Here is a 24,618-nt window from a genome sequence, read left to right on the forward strand (position 1 = left end):
TGTTGGTGATCTTCTCAGACTCAAACTAAACAGCAGTGCATTTCCTTCAAGACGTTTGGAGAATCTGTCCATGTGTGGGGGAGCACATCCCAGGAAATACACTCTGACCATCAGGTCTTACCGAGGAAGACGACCACAAGATGGCGGGAAAGAAGGAAGGTACGCGAGGCGGCCAACTCAAAAATGGTCTGAGGTCATGTGATGTGTGAGAGAGGGAGAGGGCGAGTTACACCTCATCAACTTTACTCAGCAAAGGGAACCTACTGCTCAGGTAGGCTGATGTTTGTTATCATGGCTCCAACGGGGAAGAACTCAAAGACACCTGAGAGTGGATGCTGAGCTGAGCTTTATTTTGAAAGAGCAGACTTTGTTAAACTTTACAGTAGATACTGAATCTGTGAACACTCGTGTTCATTTACATACAATCTGTTTGTTTCAGTGAAGATAATCAACTTTATGTTTAATGATCCACTCACATTAAACAACTTGTGTTTGTTTATCTCAAAGATGCCAAAAGAGCTTGAAAACACTTGAAAGAAAAATGCACAAATCAAACTTGACTGCTGCTCATTCTGTGCGATCCTACAGATCCCCCATCTGTCCCTGCTAACTGTTCTGGGGTTAGGGTTATGGTCACCACTGACCCCTGCCCCCAGTCTGACCCCCAACCCCCGGCTGACCTCCACCCCGTCCCTGACTTGAACCTGAGGACGTACCCCGACCAGCGCCTGTATTAAATCCACTCCCTCCCTGACCTGTAACTGAGGACGTACCCCGACCAGCCCCTGTATTAAATCCACCCCATCCCTGACTTGAACCTGAGGACGTACCCCGACCAGCGCCTGTATTAAATCCACTCCCTCCCTGACTTGAACCTGAGGACGTACCCCGACCAGCGCCTGTATTAAATCCACCCCCTCCCTGACTTGAACCTGAGGACGTACCCCGACCAGCCCCTGTATTAAATCCACCCCCTCCCTGACTTGAACCTGGGGTGGTACCCCGACCAGCCCCTGTATTAAATCCACCCCCTCCCTGACTTGAACCTGGGGTGGTACCCCGACCAGCCCCTGTATTAAATCCACCCCATCCCTGACTTGAACCTGGGGTGGTACCCCGACCAGCCCCTGTATTAAATCCACCCCATCCCTGACTTGAACCTGGGGTGGTACCCCGACCAGCGCCTGTATTAAATCCACTCCCTCCCTGACTTGAACCTGGGGTGGTACCCCGACCAGCGCCTGTATTAAATCCACCCCATCCCTGACTTGAACCTGGGGTGGTACCCCGACCAGCCCCTGTATTAAATCCACTCCCTCCCTGACCTGTAACTGAGGACGTACCCCGACCAGCCCCTGTATTAAATCCACTCCCTCCCTGACCTGTAACTGAGGACGTACCCCGACCAGCCCCTGTATTAAATCCACTCCCTCCCTGACCTGTAACTGAGGACGTACCCCGACCAGCGCCTGTATTAAATCCACCCCATGACTCAATTGTAGACCCCCTTTGAGTGTTGTGCCTAGAACCAGATTGTATTCCGTCTTTATAACAGTCATTTGTAACTTGATTGTCTGTAGAACAACTTGTACACCGTATCCCATTAAACCCCCAGCATCTGTAAATGTTCACTAAACCGACTCTGCCTCCAAGCCGCTCCAGGGCTGCACGTCGGACATCTTCAGCAATCCCTTCACTTCCTCTTGGTTTATGTATGCTTGTAAACACTAGAGCGCGATTGTCCCACTGATTAATCTGCTGTATGCTGCTAAGAATGCTCCACTGACTCTCTAGATTTGTGCAGGTTTGGGAACACGGAGAGGAAAGAACATAGAAAAGCAGTAAATCATTATTTCTCCGATTGGTAACTAAAGTGTTGAACCCCTGAAGAACTCGATACTCTGCATGCTCAGCTTTACCGTGATTGATGGCATCAGGACATTGAGTATAAACATCAGCCCATGTTCTAACACCCCGAGGGCAACCTCTGAGACGACGGCTCCATGTTGTTGGTACAACTTGATTGGGACACTGACTCACAACATTTGGCCAATGCAGCACTGTGGCTGCCACCACGTTTCTGCTACTGTACACTCCACAATTCTGGATCGTGGTCTTCACTGCATCACCAGTGTCCGGGACTAAATTCAAATCATATGATCCAGTGGCAGGATTGAGTGGGATGCTTACAGCCATACAGTACATGGGAGATACCCTGTTAAAGGAAGCAAGCGCAGAATGTCAAACGTGACATTTGAAACTGTGTGTGAATGTGATGTAGAAATGTGAACAGTCAGTGATGAGCTAAAATGGACATCAGGCACTTTGTGTGTTTTTGGGAATCAAATGGAAGAACTGTAACATGAGCTGTGATTTCGCCTCAATGTTGTGAATTAAGAAGCAGAACGCCAAAAATTCTTAAGTGCATATGTGGTAAAATATTCTGCTGGTTTCTGGAGCTTTTGTGGGTTTTAACAATAGTCTTATCAGTTCTGTGTTCCCTTTTGCTCTGTTCTCTTTTCTGGAACTTTTATTTTGTAAGTTTACATAATTTAAGGTTTAAGGAAATTCATCGTCATTCACAACAAGTATGTGCTTCTTAAGGAACAAAATCGGTTACTCCGGTCCAGTAGAGGGTGAAATAAACAGAATATAACCATGTAGAAAATAATTCTTTACTGACTTACGTTTCTCTAGTTTCTTGGTCAATGTAGCTCGGTTTGTATCTGCCAAAGGAAACAGAGACTTCAGGATGTTGGCTCATATGACTGATGGACAGATTTTTATCTTTGATCATTAAATTAACTCACCTGTTTATGAGTTGTTGTATTATTGGTGCAAGTTGATTCTGGTCCACAGCTGAAGTCTTCCCGGTGGACAGGAACACAGCCAGTGACACCACCATCCAGGAGAGAGCAGCCATCTGAGAGTTCACAGCAGGAGGATCAGAAAAAGGTCAAATGGAAATAATGTCCAACATGTTGGAGCCTAAAGGAGCCGTCCATGAAACAGCTCTGTTATCTGTGACAGAAGTTCTGAGGACAGGTCCAACTGAAGGTCAGTCCTCGGTTCTTCATCGTGGAAAGAGTCTGTTACTCCACCACTGATCTTCTGAGAGAAGCTCCTCTAACACCCTGACATCCTTCAGCTCACCTCTCTACCTGATCCCTTTGCTTTCAGTAGATGTTGTCCTTTGTCTCTACTTTACTTTACTTTTGTGGCTACTGACAGTAAATGTGGAAGAAATCAGTCAAGTCCTTTACTGATTTTGTTGAAATTGGGCAGCATCTAAAAAAGGCAAACAAAAAGTGAGCAAAGTTGTCAAAGCTCACCTTCTCTGCTGCTGGCAGCAGAATCTGGGATCTAAACAGGAAAAAACACATTTGTGTAAATCCAGAGAGTAAATCTGATGTATGGAGTAAAACAGTGTTGGCTTCTCCTGCTGTCTTTAACTCAAACCTGAGTTTAAGTTCAACTGAAACCACATCGACATCATTTAAAAGAATTATGAATGAATGTACCTCTGAATTGAAATATGAATCAGTTGAAATTACAACCAGTTATTACAACAGCTATGTTGTGTGAAATTCATGTTATATTAAAGTTGTGATTTATTGTAAATCAGCCAGGTGAAAATCTTTTACCTGCTTTGTTGGAGAAAGTCGTCTTTCAGATGCTGCTGACTTGGATCTGCTCTTGTTGCAGTCAGAAGGGAGTGATGTTTTTATAGAGAAGACTGGAACTTTGGCCAAACCCTCCGACACCTGATTTGGCCAAACACCAAAGAAATAATGAGGAAGAATGTGAAGCAGACATCCTGCTGATTTTACAGTCAGATCTAAAACAGACTGCAGCCTGCTGATGTCACGAAGCTTTAGTTACTTAAATTCTACTTAAAAATCTGTAGCTTTCATGTTTGGTTTTGTGTTTAGAGCCACATCGATCCATCAGTTCAGTTGATCCTCTACAGTCACCTATGATCTGTTTCTTTGCTTCTGCTCTCTCTGATCAATATTTGTTTTAGTTTCCCGGCAGCTGTTTCCCCCTGCAGTGACCTGCTCCCCCAGTTTTTCATAAAGTCATTTTGGTCCAACAATGAACAGGATTTAACCCCCTAATGAATTTCCAATGCAGCAGTCGCCTGGCCTGTGACGGGGTAAACACAGGGCCTTGCTGAAGAACTGTAATAGTTCATGGTAAAATTTCAGAATGTTCTGGAGGTGTGGCTCATAAAGGAGGTCCTTCATTCCAAATGGGACAACAGTACAAAAGGGAGAGGCAGGACTCAGAGGTCGGAACAAAAACTGGTCTCAAACCAAGCCACAGGAAACAACGGCTGGGTGGACTGCAACATTCAACAAGACGATCTAAAGGGGGAGTTTAAATACACCAGGGAAGGGCAGACAAGGAGACACAGGTGCGAACAATCAACAAGGTGGGAAACTTGACAGGAACACAGGGGTAAGACACAAACTTCAAAGTAAAACCGGAAGTGACGAGACACAAACAGTGCTTTCAAAATAAAACGTGAAACAGACAACTTGACATTATCGGACACCGACATCGTGTGTTGGTAGTTCATCAGTTCTGACTGAAATGAATCAAGTATTCGGATAACTTTTGAATTTTAACTCTAAACTAACTTAATGTTAAACTCTGGGGCAGAAAGATTAACGACACCGACTCAGCCTCAAACTGATTACTGATTAAATTAATAACTGTAATTGAAGGAGGGAATTTCTGCTGAGAAGATGTTGGTGATCTTCTCAGACTCAAACTAAACAGCAGTGCATTTCCTTCAAGACGTTTGGAGAATCTGTCCATGTGTGGGGGAGCACATCCCAGGAAATACACTCTGACCATCAGGTCTTACCGAGGAAGACGACCACAAGATGGCGGGAAAGAAGGAAGGTACGCGAGGCGGCCAACTCAAAAATGGTCTGAGGTCATGTGATGTGTGAGAGAGGGAGAGGGCGAGTTACACCTCATCAACTTTACTCAGCAAAGGGAACCTACTGCTCAGGTAGGCTGATGTTTGTTATCATGGCTCCAACGGGGAAGAACTCAAAGACACCTGAGAGTGGATGCTGAGCTGAGCTTTATTTTGAAAGAGCAGACTTTGTTAAACTTTACAGTAGATACTGAATCTGTGAACACTCGTGTTCATTTACATACAATCTGTTTGTTTCAGTGAAGATAATCAACTTTATGTTTAATGATCCACTCACATTTAACAACTTGTGTTTGTTTATCTCAAAGATGCCAAAAGAGCTTGAAAACACTTGAAAGATTCATAAAAATCCTTTCTCAGTGAATGTTTTCTTAAATTACAACATTTATTTATGAAAATTATGTCAAAGATGCCAAAAGAGCTTGAAAACACTTGAAAGAAAAATGCACAAATCAAACTTGACTGCTGCTCATTCTGTGCGATCCTACAGATCCCCCATCTGTCCCTGCTAACTGTTCTGGGGTTAGGGCTATGGTCACCACTGACCCCTGCCCCCAGTCTGACCCCCAACCCCCGGCTGACCTCCACCCCGTCCCTGACTTGAACCTGGGGTGGTACCCCGACCAGCGCCTGTATTAAATCCACTCCCTCCCTGACTTGAACCTGAGGACGTACCCCGACCAGCGCCTGTATTAAATCCACCCCATCCCTGACTTGAACCTGAGGACGTACCCCGACCAGCGCCTGTATTAAATCCACCCCCTCCCTGACTTGAACCTGAGGACGTACCCCGACCAGCGCCTGTATTAAATCCACCCCCTCCCTGACTTGAACCTGAGGACGTACCCCGACCAGCCCCTGTATTAAATCCACCCCATCCCTGACTTGAACCTGAGGACGTACCCCGACCAGCGCCTGTATTAAATCCACCCCCTCCCTGACTTGAACCTGAGGATGTACCCCGACCAGCGCCTGTATTAAATCCACCCCATCCCTGACTTGAACCTGAGGACGTACCCCGACCAGCGCCTGTATTAAATCCACCCCCTCCCTGACTTGAACCTGAGGACGTACCCCGACCAGCGCCTGTATTAAATCCACCCCATCCCTGACTTGAACCTGAGGACGTACCCCGACCAGCGCCTGTATTAAATCCACCCCCTCCCTGACTTGAACCTGAGGACGTACCCCGACCAGCGCCTGTATTAAATCCACCCCCTCCCTGACTTGAACCTGGGGTGGTACCCCGACCAGCGCCTGTATTAAATCCACCCCCTCCCTGACTTGAACCTGAGGATGTACCCCGACCAGCGCCTGTATTAAATCCACCCCCTCCCTGACTTGAACCTGAGGATGTACCCCGACCAGCGCCTGTATTAAATCCACCCCCTCCCTGACTTGAACCTGAGGACGTACCCCGACCAGCGCCTGTATTAAATCCACCCCCTCCCTGACTTGAACCTGGGGTGGTACCCCGACCAGCCCCTGTATTAAATCCACCCCATCCCTGACTTGAACCTGAGGACGTACCCCGACCAGCCCCTGTATTAAATCCACCCCCTCCCTGACTTGAACCTGGGGTGGTACCCCGACCAGCCCCTGTATTAAATCCACCCCCTCCCTGACTTGAACCTGAGGACGTACCCCGACCAGCCCCTGTATTAAATCCACCCCCTCCCTGACTTGAACCTGAGGACGTACCCCGACCAGCGCCTGTATTAAATCCACTCCCTCCCTGACTTGAACCTGGGGTGGTACCCCGACCAGCGCCTGTATTAAATCCACTCCCTCCCTGACCTGTAACTGAGGACGTACCCCGACCAGCCCCTGTATTAAATCCACTCCCTCCCTGACCTGTAACTGAGGACGTACCCCGACCAGCGCCTGTATTAAATCCACCCCATGACTCAATTGTAGACCCCCTTTGAGTGTTGTGCCTAGAACCAGATTGTATTCCGTCTTTATAACAGTCATTTGTAACTTGATTGTCTGTAGAACAACTTGTACACCGTATCCCATTAAACCCCCAGCATCTGTAAATGTTCACTAAACCGACTCTGCCTCCAAGCCGCTCCAGGGCTGCACGTCGGACATCTTCAGCAATCCCTGCACTTCCTCTTGGTTTAAATACGTTAGTAAACACTAGAGCGCGATTGTCCCACTGATTAATCTGCTGTATGCTGCTAAGAATGCTCCACTGACTCTCTAGATTTGTGCAGGTTTGGGAACACGGAGAGGAAAGAACATAGAAAAGCAGTAAATCATTATTTCTCCGATTGGTAACTAAAGTGTTGAACCCCTGAAGAACTCGATACTCTGCATGCTCAGCTTTACCGTGATTGATGGCATCAGGACATTGAGTAGAAACATCAGCCCATGTTCTAACACCCCGAGGGCAACCTCTGAGACGACGGCTCCATGTTGTTGGTACAACTTGATTGGGACACTGACTCACAACATTTGGCCAATGCAGCACTGTGGCTGCCACCACGTTTCTGCTACTGTACACTCCACAATTCTGGATCGTGGTCTTCACTGCATCACCAGTGTCCGGGACTAAATTCAAATCATATGATCCAGTGGCAGGATTGAGTGGGATGCTTACAGCCATACAGTACATGGGAGATACCCTGTTAAAGGAAGCAAGCGCAGAATGTCAAACGTGACATTTGAAAACTGTGTGTGAATGTGATGTAGAAATGTGAACAGTCAGTGATGAGCTAAAATGGACATCAGGCACTTTGTGTGTTTTTGGGAATCAAATGGAAGAACTGTAACATGAGCTGTGATTTCGCCTCAATGTTGTGAATTAAGAAGCAGAACGCCAAAATTCTTAAGTGCATATGTGGTAAAATATTCTGCTGGTTTCTGGAGCTTTTGTGGGTTTTAACAATAGTCTTATCAGTTCTGTGTTCCCTTTTGCTCTGTTCTCTTTTCTGGAACTTTTATTTTGTAAGTTTACATAATTTAAGGTTTAAGGAAATTCATCGTCATTCACAACAAGTATGTGCTTCTTAAGGAACAAAATCGGTTACTCCGGTCCAGTAGAGGGTGAAATAAACAGAATATAACCATGTAGAAAATAATTCTTTACTGACTTACGTTTCTCTAGTTTCTTGGTCAATGTAGCTCGGTTTGTATCTGCCAAAGGAAACAGAGACTTCAGGATGTTGGCTCATATGACTGATGGACAGATTTTTATCTTTGATCATTAAATTAACTCACCTGTTTATGAGTTGTTGTATTATTGGTGCAAGTTGATTCTGGTCCACAGCTGAAGTCTTCCCGGTGGACAGGAACACAGCCAGTGACACCACCATCCAGGAGAGAGCAGCCATCTGAGAGTTCACAGCAGGAGGATCAGAAAAAGGTCAAATGGAAATAATGTCCAACATGTTGGAGCCTAAAGGAGCCGTCCATGAAACAGCTCTGTTATCTGTGACAGAAGTTCTGAGGACAGGTCCAACTGAAGGTCAGTCCTCGGTTCTTCATCGTGGAAAGAGTCTGTTACTCCACCACTGATCTTCTGAGAGAAGCTCCTCTAACACCCTGACATCCTTCAGCTCACCTCTCTACCTGATCCCTTTGCTTTCAGTAGATGTTGTCCTTTGTCTCTACTTTACTTTACTTTTGTGGCTACTGACAGTAAATGTGGAAGAAATCAGTCAAGTCCTTTACTGATTTTGTTGAAATTGGGCAGCATCTAAAAAAGGCAAACAAAAAGTGAGCAAAGTTGTCAAAGCTCACCTTCTCTGCTGCTGGCAGCAGAATCTGGGATCTAAACAGGAAAAAACACATTTGTGTAAATCCAGAGAGTAAATCTGATGTATGGAGTAAAACAGTGTTGGCTTCTCCTGCTGTCTTTAACTCAAACCTGAGTTTAAGTTCAACTGAAACCACATCGACATCATTTAAAAGAATTATGAATGAATGTACCTCTGAATTGAAATATGAATCAGTTGAAATTACAACCAGTTATTACAACAGCTATGTTGTGTGAAATTCATGTTATATTAAAGTTGTGATTTATTGTAAATCAGCCAGGTGAAAATCTTTTACCTGCTTTGTTGGAGAAAGTCGTCTTTCAGATGCTGCTGACTTGGATCTGCTCTTGTTGCAGTCAGAAGGGAGTGATGTTTTTATAGAGAAGACTGGAACTTTGGCCAAACCCTCCGACACCTGATTTGGCCAAACACCAAAGAAATAATGAGGAAGAATGTGGAGCAGACATCCTGCAGTTTGTGATCAGACTGTCACACTTCTGTTGTCATGTGACCTTAAGGTACTTAAAGAAATCTGGCTCTGTGTGTGTAGAACCTGATTGATTAATCAGTTCACAGTCCGTTTGCAATGACCTCCGACCTGTTCCTTTGTTTCTGCTGTCTGAGATAAAGATAGGTGCTTTCTAATTACTTTCCCAGCAGCTGTTTGCCTCTACAGCCAGGTGTCAAACTCAAATGAGCTGCCACGTAATCTCAGTGGAGGGCCTCCTCAGCGTTTGAGTAACACAAAAAAGAGAAGATGTTTGGAAAATTTAGTTTCAGTAGTTTTAGTTTTTTTTTTTTATGCTCTCCATCTATTGTCTGTCATCCACTTTTCTCTTAGATTCTGAAAATAACATACTTCCTAGTCTTCTGCTGCAACTTTCACTGTCTCCTGCTGATTCAGTGTTTTGTTTCTGTCTCTCATACACATACCTGTCCACATTGGGATTTGAAAACAAGGGAAATTTTCCACCACTCCAACCAAGAAGCCACCGCGTTGTTGATTTGAAGGAATCTCGTGTCACGTGACTGCCACTAGCCTCCCATCACCACAGCGAGGAATGACAGCTGCGGAGGATTTCTTTTATTTCTTTTTAATGAAGGTTAAAACACAGAGATTTACAGGAAACTACTTAAACGGGAGGGGTTGGAAAGAAGGGGAAACCAGGAGACGTGACAGATATGATATGTCGATCCTTTAGTCAATTTTTGAGTTTTACAGCCCTACAAATACCGGTGAGTGTGTGTGAGTGTGTCTGTGTGAGTGTGTCTGTGTGAGTGTGTCTGTGTGTGTGTGTGTCTGTGTGTGTGATTGTGTGTGTGACTGTGTGTCTGTGTGTGTGTGTGTGTGACTGTGTGTGTGTGTGTGTGTGTCTGTCTGTGTGTGTGTGTGCGTGTGTGTGTGTGTGTCTGTGTGTGTGACTGTGTGTGTGTGTGAGTGTGTGTCTGTGTGTGTGACTGTGTGTGTGTGTGTGTGTCTGTGTGTGTGTGAGTGTGAGTCTGTGTGTGTGTCTTATACAGTGGTGTAGTCTACTTTTTGTAGTCAGTATACTTTTATACACGACGCATCGCAGAGCAACACCTCATGAACACCACACACACACACACACACACACACACACATCTCGCTCCCTTTCTCTTCCATCGATCACACTAACAGGTCAGGTTAGCTCGTGAACCAACTACCTGCTACAGCTAACCATGCTAACTTCTCTTAACTAACTTCACGGTAGCACCGCTCGTTCTGGGTCACATATTCGGGTCAGTCGCCTCACCTGCCTGTTCTTCTGTCGTCTGTTTCCGTTTTTAACTTTCTGACTTTAACGGCAGACTGAATAATTTTGCGGGCTTTGTTTGAGCCGAACAAGCGTGCTGCCGTTGCTTAGCAACAGGTCACAGGCCACAGGCGACGGAAGCCCCAGAGGGCCAAAAGTGAGTAACACCGAAAGGGCCTAAGTGCAGCACAAAATGTCTTCCTGTCTGTATCCACTTCTCTCATTTTTTCTGTTCGGCAGCTTCTATAAACTCAGATCATGTTCTTTACCCTGTTAGTGGATCACCCCAACACACAGCAGCTGTGGGGCATTAGTTTGTGTTTGCTGACACACGGAGAGTGTCTCTCTCACTGTTCAACGTAGCATAACATTAGCCAACTTAGCTTACTCCTCTTTGCAAGATGGCAGGAAAGAAGGAAGATACGCGAGGCGGCCAACTCAAAAATGGTCTGAGGTCATGTGATGTGTGAGAGAGGGAGAGGGCGAGTTACACCTCATCAACTTTACTCAGCAAAGGGAACCTACTGCTCAGGTAGGCTGATGTTTGTTATCATGGCTCCAACGGGGAAGAACTCAAAGACACCTGAGAGTGGATGCTGAGCTGAGCTTTATTTTGAAAGAGCAGACTTTGTTAAACTTTACAGTAGATACTGAATCTGTGAACACTCGTGTTCATTTACATACAATCTGTTTGTTTCAGTGAAGATAATCAACTTTATGTTTACTGATCGAGTCATTTGTTAGAAAACTACCAACAAATTTATTCTTCAACAACTCAGGCTACTAACAGACATTTCACGCCTCCAGCACGTCCATCAGAACATGTCCGTCTCATTCTTATGGACACCATGTGTCAGTAATACCTTTATTAAATGTCTTCAAATTTAAGATAAACATAAAAAGGAACACACTGATCAGATTTGACATTTTTACTTGTTAATGTGAAATCTCAGACGAAGCAACAAAAGAACCCCCACCTACCCCATCTACCCCATCCGCCCCTCCTAAACATTCTGGGGTTACCCCGACCACTGACCCCTACCCCCAGTCTGACTCCCAACCCCCGACTGAGTTCTACTCCATCCCTGACCTGTACCTGAGGATGTACCCCGACCAGCCCCTTTATGAAATCCACCCCATCCTTGACCTGTACCTGAGGACGTACCCCGACCAGCCCCTTTATGAAATCCACCCCATCCTTGACCTGTACCTGAGGACGTACCCCGACCAGCCCCTTTATTAAATCCACCCCCAGTTTGACCTCCACCTCCTGTCTGACCCCTACCACCTCCCATCTGATCCCCACCCCCTCCTGTCTGACTTCCGCCCCAAGTCTCATCGCCACCCGGGTTCTGAGCCCTATCACTCCCTGTGTTACCTCCCAGCAACAACTCAATCCTGGACCCCTTTTGAGTTTTCTGGCTAGAACCAGATTGTATTCCGTCTTTATAACAGTCATTTGTAACTTGATTGTCTGTAGAACAACTTGTACACCGTATCCCATTAAACCCCCAGCATCTGTAAATGTTCCCTAAACCGATGCTGCCTCCAAGCTGCTCCAGGGCTGCACGTCTTTCATTCTCAGATGCCTCCTCATCACCACGAGGTTTAAATACGTTAGTAAACACTAGAGCACGATTGTCCCACTGATTAATCTGCTGTATGCTGCTAAGAATGCTCCACTGACTCTCTAGATTTGTGCAGGTTTGGGAACACGGAGAGGAAAGAACATAGAAAAGCAGTAAATCATTATTTCTCCGATTGGTAACTAAAGTGTTGAACCCCTGAAGAACTCGATACTCTGCATGCTCAGCTTTACCGTGATTGATGGCATCAGGACATTGAGTGGAAACATCAGCCCATGTTCTAACACCCAGAGTGCAACCTCTGAGACGACGGCTCCATGTTGTTGGTACAACTTGATTGGGACACTGACTCACAACATTTGGCCAATGCAGCATTGTGGCTGCCACCACGTTTCTGCTACTGTACACTCCACAATTCTGGATCGTGGTCTTCACTGCATCACCAGTGTCCGGGACTAAATTCAAATCATATGATCCAGTGGCAGGATTGAGTGGGATGCTTACAGCCATACAGTACATGGGAGATACCCTGTTAAAGGAAGCAAGCGCAGAATGTCAAACGTGACATTTGAAACTGTGTGTGAATGTGATGTAGAAATGTAAACAGTCAGGACTTGCATTAACATAAACTTAACGCAAAAATATTTATTTAGGTTATTTAATTGAGAGCCACTTCTGAAGGAAGTCCAGGGGATTATGAGGAAGGCAAGATCTAGTTTCACCCCTGGACCAAGCGGAGTCCCGTACAAGGTCTACAAATACTTGTACAAATACTGTACAAAATAATGCTACTCAAGCGACTCTGGAAGATCCTGAGAGTCATCTGGAGGAGAGAGAAGGTGGCATAGCAGTGGAAATGTGCTGAAGGAATCTTGATCCCCAAGGAGGAGGATTCCAAGAAGTTCAAACAATTCAGGATGATTTCCCTGATAAGTGTAGAAGGGAAGATCTTCTTCAGCTTTGTAGCAAGGCAGCTGTCTGACTTCCTCTCCAGCAACAGCTACATAGACACATCGGTGCAGAAGGTTGGGATCTCAGGAGTGCCATGGTGTCTAGAGCACACTGGAGTGGTGACACAGCTCATCAGGGAAGCCCGCGAGAACAAGGGTGATCTTACAGTCCTGTGGTTAGACCTCGCCAGCGCATAAGGCTCCATCCCCCACAAACTGGCTGAGACCACCATGACCAAACACTATTTGCCACATCATGTTGCAGACTTGATCCTGGACTACTACGATCAGTTCAGGTTGAGAGTCTCAGCCGGATAGCAGCAGTAAACTTGTTTGCCCTGGTGATGAACATGATGGTGAAGTCAGCTGAGCCTGGGTGTCGGGGCCCCCGGACCCTATCAGGGATCCTTCAGCCACCAATCAGGGCCTTTATGGATGACCTGACGGTCTGCATCCCGGTAAAGAGTCTGTACCGGGATGCAGATGGATCCTGCAAGGGCACGACCACCAATGGGCACGGATGAGTTTCAATCCAGCCAAGTCCAGAGCACAAGTGGTGAAGAAGGGCAAGGTTACCGACAGGTTTTGATTCATCATCGAAGTGAAGCAAATTTAAATCATTTCCAAGAAGCCAGTGAAGAGCTTGGGAAAGGTGTTTGACAGCAGCCTCAAGGACTCCTCATCGGTGCAGTCCACCTGCCAGGAGTTAGACACTTGGCTGAGATCAGTTGACCAATCCAGCCTCCAAGGCAAGTTCAAAGCATGGATTTACCAAATCAAATCAAATCAAATCAGATTTATTTGTACAGCACCAAATCATAACAAAGTTACATCAAGGCACTTTACATATAGAGCAGGTCTAGACCAGACTCTTTATAAAATTATTTAAAGAGACCCAACAGATCCCCCAATGAGCAGGAAAATCTTCCTTTAAGAGGCAGAAACCTCGAGCAGAACCAGGCTGAGGGGGGAGCGGCCATCTGCCTTGACCGGTTGGGTTGAGAGTGGGAAAAAGAGAGAGAGAGAGAGGGTGAGAGAGGCATTGGGGGGTGGGGGGGGTGTAGGCAACCTCTGAGACGGTGTCTCCATGTTGTTGGTACAACCTGAGTTGCACACTGACTCACAACACCAGCATGGTATTCTGCCAAGGATACTTTGGCCGCTACTTGTCTACGAGGTCCCCATTTCCACGGCAGAGACCCTGGAGAGGAAGGTCAGCAGCTGTCTCAGGAGATGGCTGGGGTTGCCCAGAAGTCTCAGTAACATTGCCCTCTATGGGAACAGCACGAATCTCCGGTTGCTCCTAAAGTCTCTGGAAGAGGAATTCAAGGTCACACGGGCTCAGGAGGTGCTGATGTATAGAGACTCAAGAGATCCAAAGGTGGCCCAGGCTGGAGTGGAGGTGAAGACTGGAAGAAAGTGGAGGGCTGAGGCCGCTTTGCTGGATGCAGAATCCCAGCTGCGCCAAAAAGAGTTGGTAGGTGTGGTGGCTCATGGCAGAGCAGGCTTGGGGCTGTTCCCAACATCTTGGTACAGGGAGCACAAGGGGAAGGAAAAGCGGAGGCAAATTCGGGAGGAGGTGAGAGCTGCAGTGAAGGAAGGAAGATCGAGCAGGGTTTGAAGCAACAAGGGGCCTGGACGAGGTGGGAGCAGGCCATGGACCGGACAGTCACCTGGTCACCTATGGAAGGCGGAGTCCCACCGCGTCACCTTCCTGATTTGGTCAATGTACAATGTCCTGCCTAGCCTAGCGAACCTCTTCACCTGGGGAAAGGTGGAGACCCCAAACTGCTCTCGGTGCTCAGCCAGGGGAACACTGGAGCACATCCTAAGCTCCTGCCCAAAAGCTCTCGGCAAGGGCCGGTACACCTGGCGGCATAACCAGGTGCTGAAACCAATTGCGGAGGCCATCAGCAAGGGTATCAGCAGCTGCAGTCGAGTGCGAAAAACCACCAATGGTGCAATAACGTTCGTCAAGGCAGGAGTGCAGCCAAGGCCAGGACACAAGACTGTGGCAGCAGGAATCCTGTCAACAGCACAGGACTGGCAGCTCTTAGTGGAGCTGGAGAAACAGCTGAAATTCCCACAGCACATTGTCAGCACCACTTTGAGGCCAACATACTTCTGGTCTCTGAGGGTACCAAGAAAATCCTCATCATGTAGCTGACGGTCTCATGGGAAGAACACTTAGGGGAGGCTCATGAAAGAAAGAGGACCAAATATGAACATCTGGTCGTCAGCTGTCAAGAGCAGGGCTGGAAGGCTAAGTGCATGTCCATCGAAGTAGGCTGCAGAGGATTTGTGGGGCAATCATTCCACAGAGCCCTCAGTGTACTGGGCATCACAGGAGGAGCAAGGACCAGAGCTTTGGAACCAGAGAGAAGGTCCATAGGGACAAGTGAATGCCACCTGAACACACACTGCAGTCTGATCAACCGTGGTGGGGTTGCCTGGAGGAGGCTGTATGATGATCACTGACGATGTATTCAGGTGCATCAGAAGATGTATTCAAGAACTAAGTGTTCAGTGATGAGCTAAAATGGACATCAGGCACTTTGTGTGTTTTTGGGAATCAAATGGAAGAACTGTAACATGAGCTGTGATTTCGCCTCAATATTGTGCATTAAGAAGCAAAACAACAACAATTCTAAAGTCAACATTCACAACACAACAACAAGTATGTGCTTCTTAAGGAACAAAATCAGTTACTCCGGTCCAGTAGAGGGTGAAATAAACAGAATATAACCATGTAGAAAATAATTTTTCATTGACTTACATTTCTCTAGTGTCTTGGTTGTAGTAGCTCGGTTTGTATCTGCCAAAGGAAACAGAGACTTCAGGATGTTGGATCATATGACTGATGGACAGATTTTTATCTTTGATCATTAACCCTTCCTGTCGTAACATGGGTAGTGTGGCAAAAAGGGACACACGGAAAATCATGTGATAGTTCATGTTTACAACAAGATGGCAAATATTCCATCATCGGAAGTGCTGCAGATTAGATCATAATATTGTTGTTGTTTGCAGATTTTTGAAAAACAATGAGCACAAGGAAACAGCACTCCGGGACACATTCAATGCCTGGTATTAAAGTGTCAGTCCTCCGGTTTCATATGGGAAAAAAAAGGTATTGCTCTGTCTTATTTGGTTGTAACTCTACTGGCATTTAAAAATAAATATGCAAACGGGAGAGCGGGCACTCCTGACAGTTTTAAAGGGCTAAATTAACTCACCTGTTTATGAGTTGTTGTATTATTGGTGCAAGGTCATTGGGGTCCACAGCTGAAGTCTTCCCGGTGGACAGGAACACAGCCAGTGACACCACCATCCAGGAGAGAGCAGCCATCTGAGAGTTCACAGCAGGAGGATCAGAAAAAGGTCAAATGGAAATAATGTCCAACATGTTGGAGCCTAAAGGAGCCGTCCCTGAAACAGCTCTGTTATCTGTGACAGAAGTTCTGAGGACAGGTCCAACTGAAGGTTTGTAATGATTTGATGTTGTACCAACTGCACAGACGTTTTTGCTGCCACTTTTGTGGCTACTAGCAGTAAATGTGGCAGAAATCAGTCAAATACTTTTGCTGACTCTGTTGAAGTTTGTTACTTTTTGTTTGACGCTGTCAAAGTTGTCAAACCAGAGCAGGACTGATCAGATCAGAGGATTCCTCACCTTCTCTGCAGCTGACAGCAGGATCTGAACTCTAAAAAAGAAAAAACATAAGAACAGTGTTATGTTTGTTGTTGCCTGAGGATGCTTATAGAGCAGCGGTGTCAAACTCATTTCCATCGAGGGCCACGTCAGTATAACGGCCCTGTTATTATAACATAATCCTTTTAATTTGTCAGGTTAATAAACCCACATTACTCCATCAATCTACCATCAAACTGTCCAAGTGAAAACAGAAAAATATCATCCAACACCAGTTATGACATGAACTTTTGAGAACACGGTTGAGAGGGGCAGAATTACGGTTTGGGTTCGGCCTGCATTCATTTTTCTCTTCCTGGACGTTTTGGGATCGTTGAAAATCGCATTGATCTGGATACACTGCAGTCTAGTCACAGGTAACACAATCGGCATGCATTGTGGGAAATGTAGTTTATGGTCAATACACACTTTTGACTTATTTTAAGACAATCAGACCTTTTAAGCTCTCATGGGCTACAGCTGGCCCGCGGGTCTTAAGTGTGACAATATGTTTTAGAGAAACTGCCTCATGATAATTTAGTGGAATATTTCAGTGATTAATCATCCTCTTATTGTGTTTTTAGCAGCAAATTGTCCCCGTTCAGCAAAAGTTGAAAGTCCTCTTTAAGTGCAAACATTTAAAATATTTGTAAAACAATAGGCGACATTATGCAAATCCAGAGAGTGAATCTTATGTATGGAGTAAAACAGTGTTGGCTTCTCCTGCTGTCTTTAACTCAAACCTGAGTTTAAGTTCAACTGAAACCACACCGACATCATTTAAAAGAATTATGAATGAATGTACCTCTGAATTGAAATATGAATCAGTTGAAATTACAACCAGTTATTACAACAGCTATGTTGTGTGAAATTCATGTTATATTAAAGTTGTGATTTATTGTAAATCAGCCAGGTGAAAATCTTTTACCTGCTTTGTTGGAGAAAGTCGTCTTTCAGATGCTGCTGACTTGGATCTGCTCTTGTTGCAGTCAGAAGGGAGTGATGTTTTTATAGAGAAGACTGGAACTTTGGCCAAACCCTCCGACACCTGATTTGGCCAAACACCAAAGAAATAATGAGGAAGAATGTGGAGCAGACATCCTGCAGTTTGTGATCAGACTGTCACACTTCTGTTGTCATGTGACCTTAAGGTACTTAAAGAAATCTGGCTCTGTGTGTGTAGAACCTGATTGATTAATCAGTTCACAGTCTGTTTGCAGTGACCTCCGACCTGTTCCTTTGTTTCTGCTGTCTGAGATAAAGATAGGTGCTTTCTAATTACTTTCCCAGCAGCTGTTTGCCTCTACAGCCAGGTGTCAAACTCAAAGGAGCTGCCACGTCATCTCAGTGGAGGGCCTCCTCAGCGTTTGAGTAACACAAAAAAGAGAAGATGTTTGGAAAATTTAGTTTCAGTAGTTTTAGTTTTTTTTTTTTATGCTCTCCATCTATTGTCTGTCATCCACTTTTCTCTTAGATTCTGAAAATAACATACTTCCTAGTCTTCTGCTGCAACTTTCACTGTCTCCTGCTGATTCAGTGTTTTGTTTCTGTCTCTCATACACATACCTGTCCACATTGGGATTTGAAAACAAGGGAAATTTTCCACCACTCCAACCAAGAAGCCACCGCGTTGTTGATTTGAAGGAATCTCGTGTCACGTGACTGCCACTAGCCTCCCATCACCACAGCGAGGAATGACAGCTGCGGAGGATTTCTTTTATTTCTTTTTAATGAAGGTTAAAACACAGAGATTTACAGGAAACTACTTAAACGGGAGGGGTTGGAAAGAAGGGGAAACCAGGAGACGTGACAGATATGATATGTCGATCCTTTAGTCAATTTTTGAGTTTTACAGCCCTACAAATACCGGTGAGTGTGTGTGAGTGTGTCTGTGTGAGTGTGTCTGTGTGTGTGTGTGTGTGTGTCTGTCTGTGTGTGTGTGTGTGTCTGTGTGTGTGTGTGTGTGTGTGTGTGTGCGTGTGTGTGTGTGTGTCTGTGTGTGTGACTGTGTGTGTGACTGTGTGTGCGTGTGTGTGTGACTGTGTGTGTGTGTGAGTGTGTGTCTGTGTGTGTGTCTGTGAGTGTGTGTCTGTGTGAGTGTGTCTGTGTGTGTGTGTGTGTTTGTGTGTCTGTGTGTGTGAGTGTGTGTCTGTGTGTGTGTGTCTGTGTGTGTGTGAGTGTGTGTCTGTGTGTGTGTGTGTGTGAGTGTGTGTCTGTGTGTGTGTTTGTGTGTCTGTGTGTGTGAGTGTGTGTCTGTGTGTGTGTGTCTGTGTCTGTGTGTGTGTGAGTGTGTGTCTGTGTGTGTGTGTGTCTGTGTGTGTGACTGTGTTTGTGACTGTGTGTCTGTGTGTGTGTGTGTGTCTGTGTGTGTGTGAGTCTGAGTGTGTGTCTGTGTGTGTGTCTTATACAGTGGTGTAGTCTACTTTTTGTAGTCAGTATACTTTTATACACGACGCATCGCAGAGCAACACCTCATGAACACCACACACACACACACACACACACACACACACACACACACACACACACACACACACATCTCGCTCCCTTTCTCTTCCATCGATCACACTAACAGGTCAGGTTAGCTCGTGAACCAACTACCTGCTACAGCTAACCATGCTAACTTCTCTTAACTAACTTCACGGTAGCACCGCTCGTTCTGGGTCACATATTCGGGTCAGTCGCCTCACCTGCCTGTTCTTCTGTCGTCTGTTTCCGTTTTTAACTTTCTGACTTTAACGGCAGACTGAATAATTTTGCGGGCTTTGTTTGAGCCGAACAAGCGTGCTGCCGTTGCTTAGCAACAGGTCACAGGCCACAGGCGACGGAAGCCCCAGAGGGCCAAAAGTGAGTAACACCGAAAGGGCCTAAGTGCAGCACAAAATGTCTTCCTGTCTGTATCCACTTCTCTCATTTTTTCTGTTCGGCAGCTTCTATAAACTCAGATCATGTTCTTTACCCTGTTAGTGGATCACCCCAACACACAGCAGCTGTGGGGCATTAGTTTGTGTTTGCTGACACACGGAGAGTGTCTCTCTCACTGTTCAACGTAGCATAACATTAGCCAACTTAGCTTACTCCTCTTTGCAAGATGGCAGGAAAGAAGGAAGGTACGCGAGGCGGCCAACTCAAAAATGGTCTGAGGTCATGTGATGTGTGAGAGAGGGAGAGGGCGAGTTACACCTCATCAACTTTACTCAGCAAAGGGAACCTACTGCTCAGGTAGGCTGATGTTTGTTATCATGGCTCCAACGGGGAAGAACTCAAAGACACCTGAGAGTGGATGCTGAGCTGAGCTTTATTTTGAAAGAGCAGACTTTGTTAAACTTTACAGTAGATACTGAATCTGTGAACACTCGTGTTCATTTACATACAATCTGTTTGTTTCAGTGAAGATAATCAACTTTATGTTTACTGATCGAGTCATTTGTTAGAAAACTACCAACAAATTTATTCTTCAACAACTCAGGCTACTAACAGACATTTCACGCCTCCAGCACGTCCATCAGAACATGTCCGTCTCATTCTTATGGACACCATGTGTCAGTAATACCTTTATTAAATGTCTTCAAATTTAAGATAAACATAAAAAGGAACACACTGATCAGATTTGACATTTTTACTTGTTAATGTGAAATTAAAAGAACACCCACCTGCCCCATCAACACCCATCTGCCGCTGCTAAGTGTTGTGGTATTACTTTGGTTGGCCCCGAGGTCGTGTCTGACCCGTACCTGGGGACGTCCCCCGACCAGCCCCCGTATTAAATCCACCCCCCACCTGACCCGTACCTGGGGACGTCCCCCGACCAGCCCCCGTATTAAATCCACCCCCCACCTGACCCGTACCTGGGGACGTCCCCCGACCAGCCCCCGTATTAAATCCACCCCCCACCTGACCTGTACCTGGGGACGTACCCCCACCAGCTGCGGCATTATATCCAGTACCTGGGCGCACACCCCAAGCAGGCCCTGTATGACCTCCACCCCCCACCTGACCTGTACCTGGAGACGTACCCCCACCAGCTGCGGCATTATATCCAGTACCTGGGCGCACACCCCAAGCAGGCCCTGTATGACCTCCACCCCCCACCTGACCTGTACCTGGAGACGTACCCCCACCAGCTGCGGCATTATATCCAGTACCTGGGCGCACACCCCAAGCAGGCCCTGTATGACCTCCACCCCCCACCTGACCTGTACCTGGAGACGTACCCCCACCAGCTGCGGCATTATATCCAGTACCTGGGCGCACACCCCAAGCAGGCCCTGTGTGACCTCCACCCCCCACCTGACCTGTACCTGGGGACACACCCCAACCAGGCCCTGTGTGACCTCCACCCCCCACCTGACCTGTACCTGGGCGCACACCCCAGCCAGGCCCTGTGTGACCTCCACCCCCCACCTGACCTATACCTGGGGACACACCCCAACCAGGCCCTGTATGACCTCCACCCCCTACCTGACTTGTACCTGGGGTCTGACGCTGACCCCCTGCCTGACCTCCACCTGGGATCTCAACCCTACCATCTCCTAATGACTCAATCCTGGTGGACCCCCCTTGAGTGTTTTGCGTAAAAGTAGGCGGAGCATTTTCGTCATAACATTCACGTTTAACTGCCGTGCCAGTAGGATTAGCACAACTTGAGCACACCATTTCATGTTGTCCCACTTGTATTTCAACCCGCCTGCAATAGAAAATGTTCCTTAAACCAACTCTGTCTCCAAGTCGTTTGAGGGAACCACGTCGCTCCTCAGGAGTTAAGTCTCTAGTACCACCACTAGGTTTGTATATTTGAGAAAACACCACAGCACGATTCCCCCAGTCTCTCATCCCCTGTATGCTGTCAAGAATGCTCCATTGACTGGTTTCACTTGTACATGATGTTGAACATGGAGAGGAAAGAGTGAAGAAAACCAACAATTCATTAAATCTAAACTTACTGGATATTGTGCTAAATCCCTGAAGAACCCGATACTCTGCATGATCAGCTTTACCTTTCATGATTAAATCAGCACATTGATCATCAACATCCTTCCATGTTCTAACCCCTTGAGGACAATGTCGCTGGGTCAGTTGACGTTTCCATGAGGGTGGTACAAGTTCATTGGGACACTGACCCATGACAGTTCGCCATTGCAGCACCGTGGCTGCCACCACCTTCCTGCCGCTGTAAATCTCACATCTCTGGATTGCGGTCCTCACTGCATCACCAGTGTCCGGGACTAGATTTATATCATACGATCTAGTGGCAGTGTTAAATGGGATGCCTACAAGCACACTGTACATGGGAGATACCCTGTTAAAGGAAACAAGCACAGAATGTCAAACGTGACATTTGAAACTGTGTGTGAATGTGATGTAGAAATGTGAACATTATTTACTATTGAATGGTCAGCCAAAATGGACATCATGGATTATATATGTGTGTGTTTGCAGGATAAATCATGATGACTTACGTTTCTCTAGTTTCTTGGTCAATGTAGCTCGGTCTGAATCTGCCAAAGGAAACAGAGACTTCAGGATGTTGGCTCATATGACTGATGGACAGATTTTTATCTTTGATCATTAAATTAACTCACCTGTTTATGAGTTGTTGTATTATTGGTGCAAGGTCATTGGGGTCCACAGCTGAAGTCTTCCCGGTGGACAGGAACACAGCCAGTGACACCACCATCCAGGAGAGAGCAGCCATCTGAGAGTTCACAGCAGGAGGATCAGAAAAAGGTCAAATGTCAAAATATTTGTAAAACAATAGGCGACATTATGCAAATCCAGAGAGTGAATCTGATGTATGGAGTAAAACAGTGTTGGCTTCTCCTGCTGTCTTTAACTCAAACCTGAGTTTAAGTTCAACTGAAACCACACCGACATCATTTAAAAGAATTATGAGTGAATGTACCTCTGAATTGAAATATGAATCAGTTGAAATTACAACCAGTTATTACAACAGCTATGTTGTGTGAAATTCATGTTATATTAAAGTTGTGATTTATTGTAAATCAGCCAGGTGAAAATCTTTTACCTGCTTTGTTGGAGAAAGTCGTCTTTCAGATGCTGCTGACTTGGATCTGCTCTTGTTGCAGTCAGAAGGGAGTGATGTTTTTATAGAGAAGACTGGAACTTTGGCCAAACCCTCCGACACCTGATTTGGCCAAACACCAAAGAAATAATGAGGAAGAATGTGAAGCAGACATCCTGCTGATTTTACAGTCAGATCTAAAACAGACTGCAGCCTGCTGATGTCACGAAACCTCAAGTTACCTTAATTCTATTTAGAAATCTGTAGATTTTTGGTTTGGTTGTAAGGTGTGTGTGTGTGTGTGTGTGTGTGTGTGTGTGTTTGTGCATAGAGCAAATCGATCCATCAGATTAACCACTGTCTAAATATTTCTTCATCAGTTTCCCAGCAGCTCTTTCCACCTGCAGTAACCTGCTCTCCCATTTGTTAAAATGTCACGATGGAGCTACAAAGAACTTCAATACGTCTGTCAAAACACAGGCAGCAGCAACAATGTGAAGGTTCTGCATCCGAATATGAGGACTTTAATTTTGGGTTCTCTGCGTCACTAAAGCTCTCTGTGATCTTTCATTGGCACGCTGTCTCAGTTTGTGCAAAAGCACATTTCGGTGATCAGTGTACAACAATTCCCACTCACGTGCATATGAAATCAAAAGTTCAGGTCTCAGGAGGCTGGTGTTGGTTTATGCTGGAATTATTTTGCCCAGTTATTATATCATAATCACAGCTGTCTTGCAGTGTTTATTTTGACAAAAACTCAACGGACTTCAGTTAGCAAAGCGAACACCATGTAAAAGCAAGGATGTTGTGTGTAGGTCGATTGTTTCTGTCTGTCGGAAATCAATCACTTATTGCTATTAACCATCTTCATATTGAATGGCATCTCTACAAAGAGTTTGAAATATCCTCCTTAGTGGTCTTATTTAGAAAAGAAACTATAAATTCTGACCAACATTTGAAAAGATGGTCGGTCTGCTAAGACGTTGGCAGAATTCCTCTCTGTTGTGATTGTGGTTTCCTAAGGAGGGCTAACAGACTCACTCTTGGTTCTTCATCAGGTTCTTTCGTTGCTGCTGTTGGAAGAGTGAAGTGAATCATTCTGCTGTCAGCAGGCTGCTGATGTCTCTGTTGGTTTAAAACTACCAACAAAGTTCATTCTTATACTTCTGTATTCTTCTAATGTAGCTTAAACCTTGTCAAGGATGCAAGTATGAACTGATTATGTTTTAGAGGTCAAAGATCAGAGAAGGAGGTCAGTTACCATTAGCTTTTCTTAGTGAAGGGGGGGGGGTTCTATTGCAGTTAATACAACGTTAATTACTCACAAAAGCGCAGCCTTGAAAGTGACATCACGTCGGGCACCGGGTCAGAGTCAAAGTGCTGGCCTGGAAAACACATTGACTTACAGAGAAAAGAGATTCATTAGCTTCAGATAACTCAGCATAGATTTTACAAGTTAAACAGACAGTTTGATGTCCAGCTAACATTATGTCACATTACGGTAGCTTCAGTTAATTTGGCCTTTGACTTGTGCCAACTCAGTGACGCTAACGTCAGTAAGCTAATTGATAGCATTAAGCTAATATCTACACACCATGATGTATTAACTGCTGTCTGCATTTTCAGATTTTCAGATGAGCTTCTTCAAATAGTTCTCTAAGAAGAGAAATACAACTGATGAAGATGATGCTATTCAGGTGTCATTAGCCTTTTCTGACTTATAAATGATGATGTTAGGTAAAAAATAGTATTTTAATGTTTGCACTTATATGTGATGTCAGTGAAAAATATTTTACTCAATTTTTAATGTAATCATATTAGAGTAGTGGTTGTGAGGGAGAAAATGTCATTTTCAACTGACCAGCCAATAAATAGGTTG

The 24,618-nt window shown here is 45.6% G+C and overlaps 1 long non-coding RNA gene and 1 pseudogene across 1 annotated transcript; one reads left to right on the forward strand and one right to left on the reverse strand.

Moving 5' to 3' along the window:
* The first annotated feature begins 12,628 nt into the window (after positions 1-12,628).
* Positions 12,629-21,294, forward strand: LOC115041770 (uncharacterized; annotated as a pseudogene).
* A 15-nt stretch (positions 21,295-21,309) lies between these two features.
* Positions 21,310-22,374, reverse strand: LOC115039153 (uncharacterized). Its single transcript, XR_003840566.1, has 3 exons — positions 22,300-22,374; positions 22,177-22,215; positions 21,310-22,016 (listed from the first exon to the last, which is right to left on the reverse strand). It is a non-coding gene; the product is annotated as an uncharacterized LOC115039153 (long non-coding RNA).
* Between the last annotated feature and the right edge of the window lie 2,244 nt (positions 22,375-24,618).

Source organism: Echeneis naucrates, chromosome 1 (assembly GCF_900963305.1).
Source record: "Echeneis naucrates chromosome 1, fEcheNa1.1, whole genome shotgun sequence".
In the NCBI taxonomy this organism is placed as follows: domain Eukaryota; kingdom Metazoa; phylum Chordata; class Actinopteri; order Carangiformes; family Echeneidae; genus Echeneis; species Echeneis naucrates.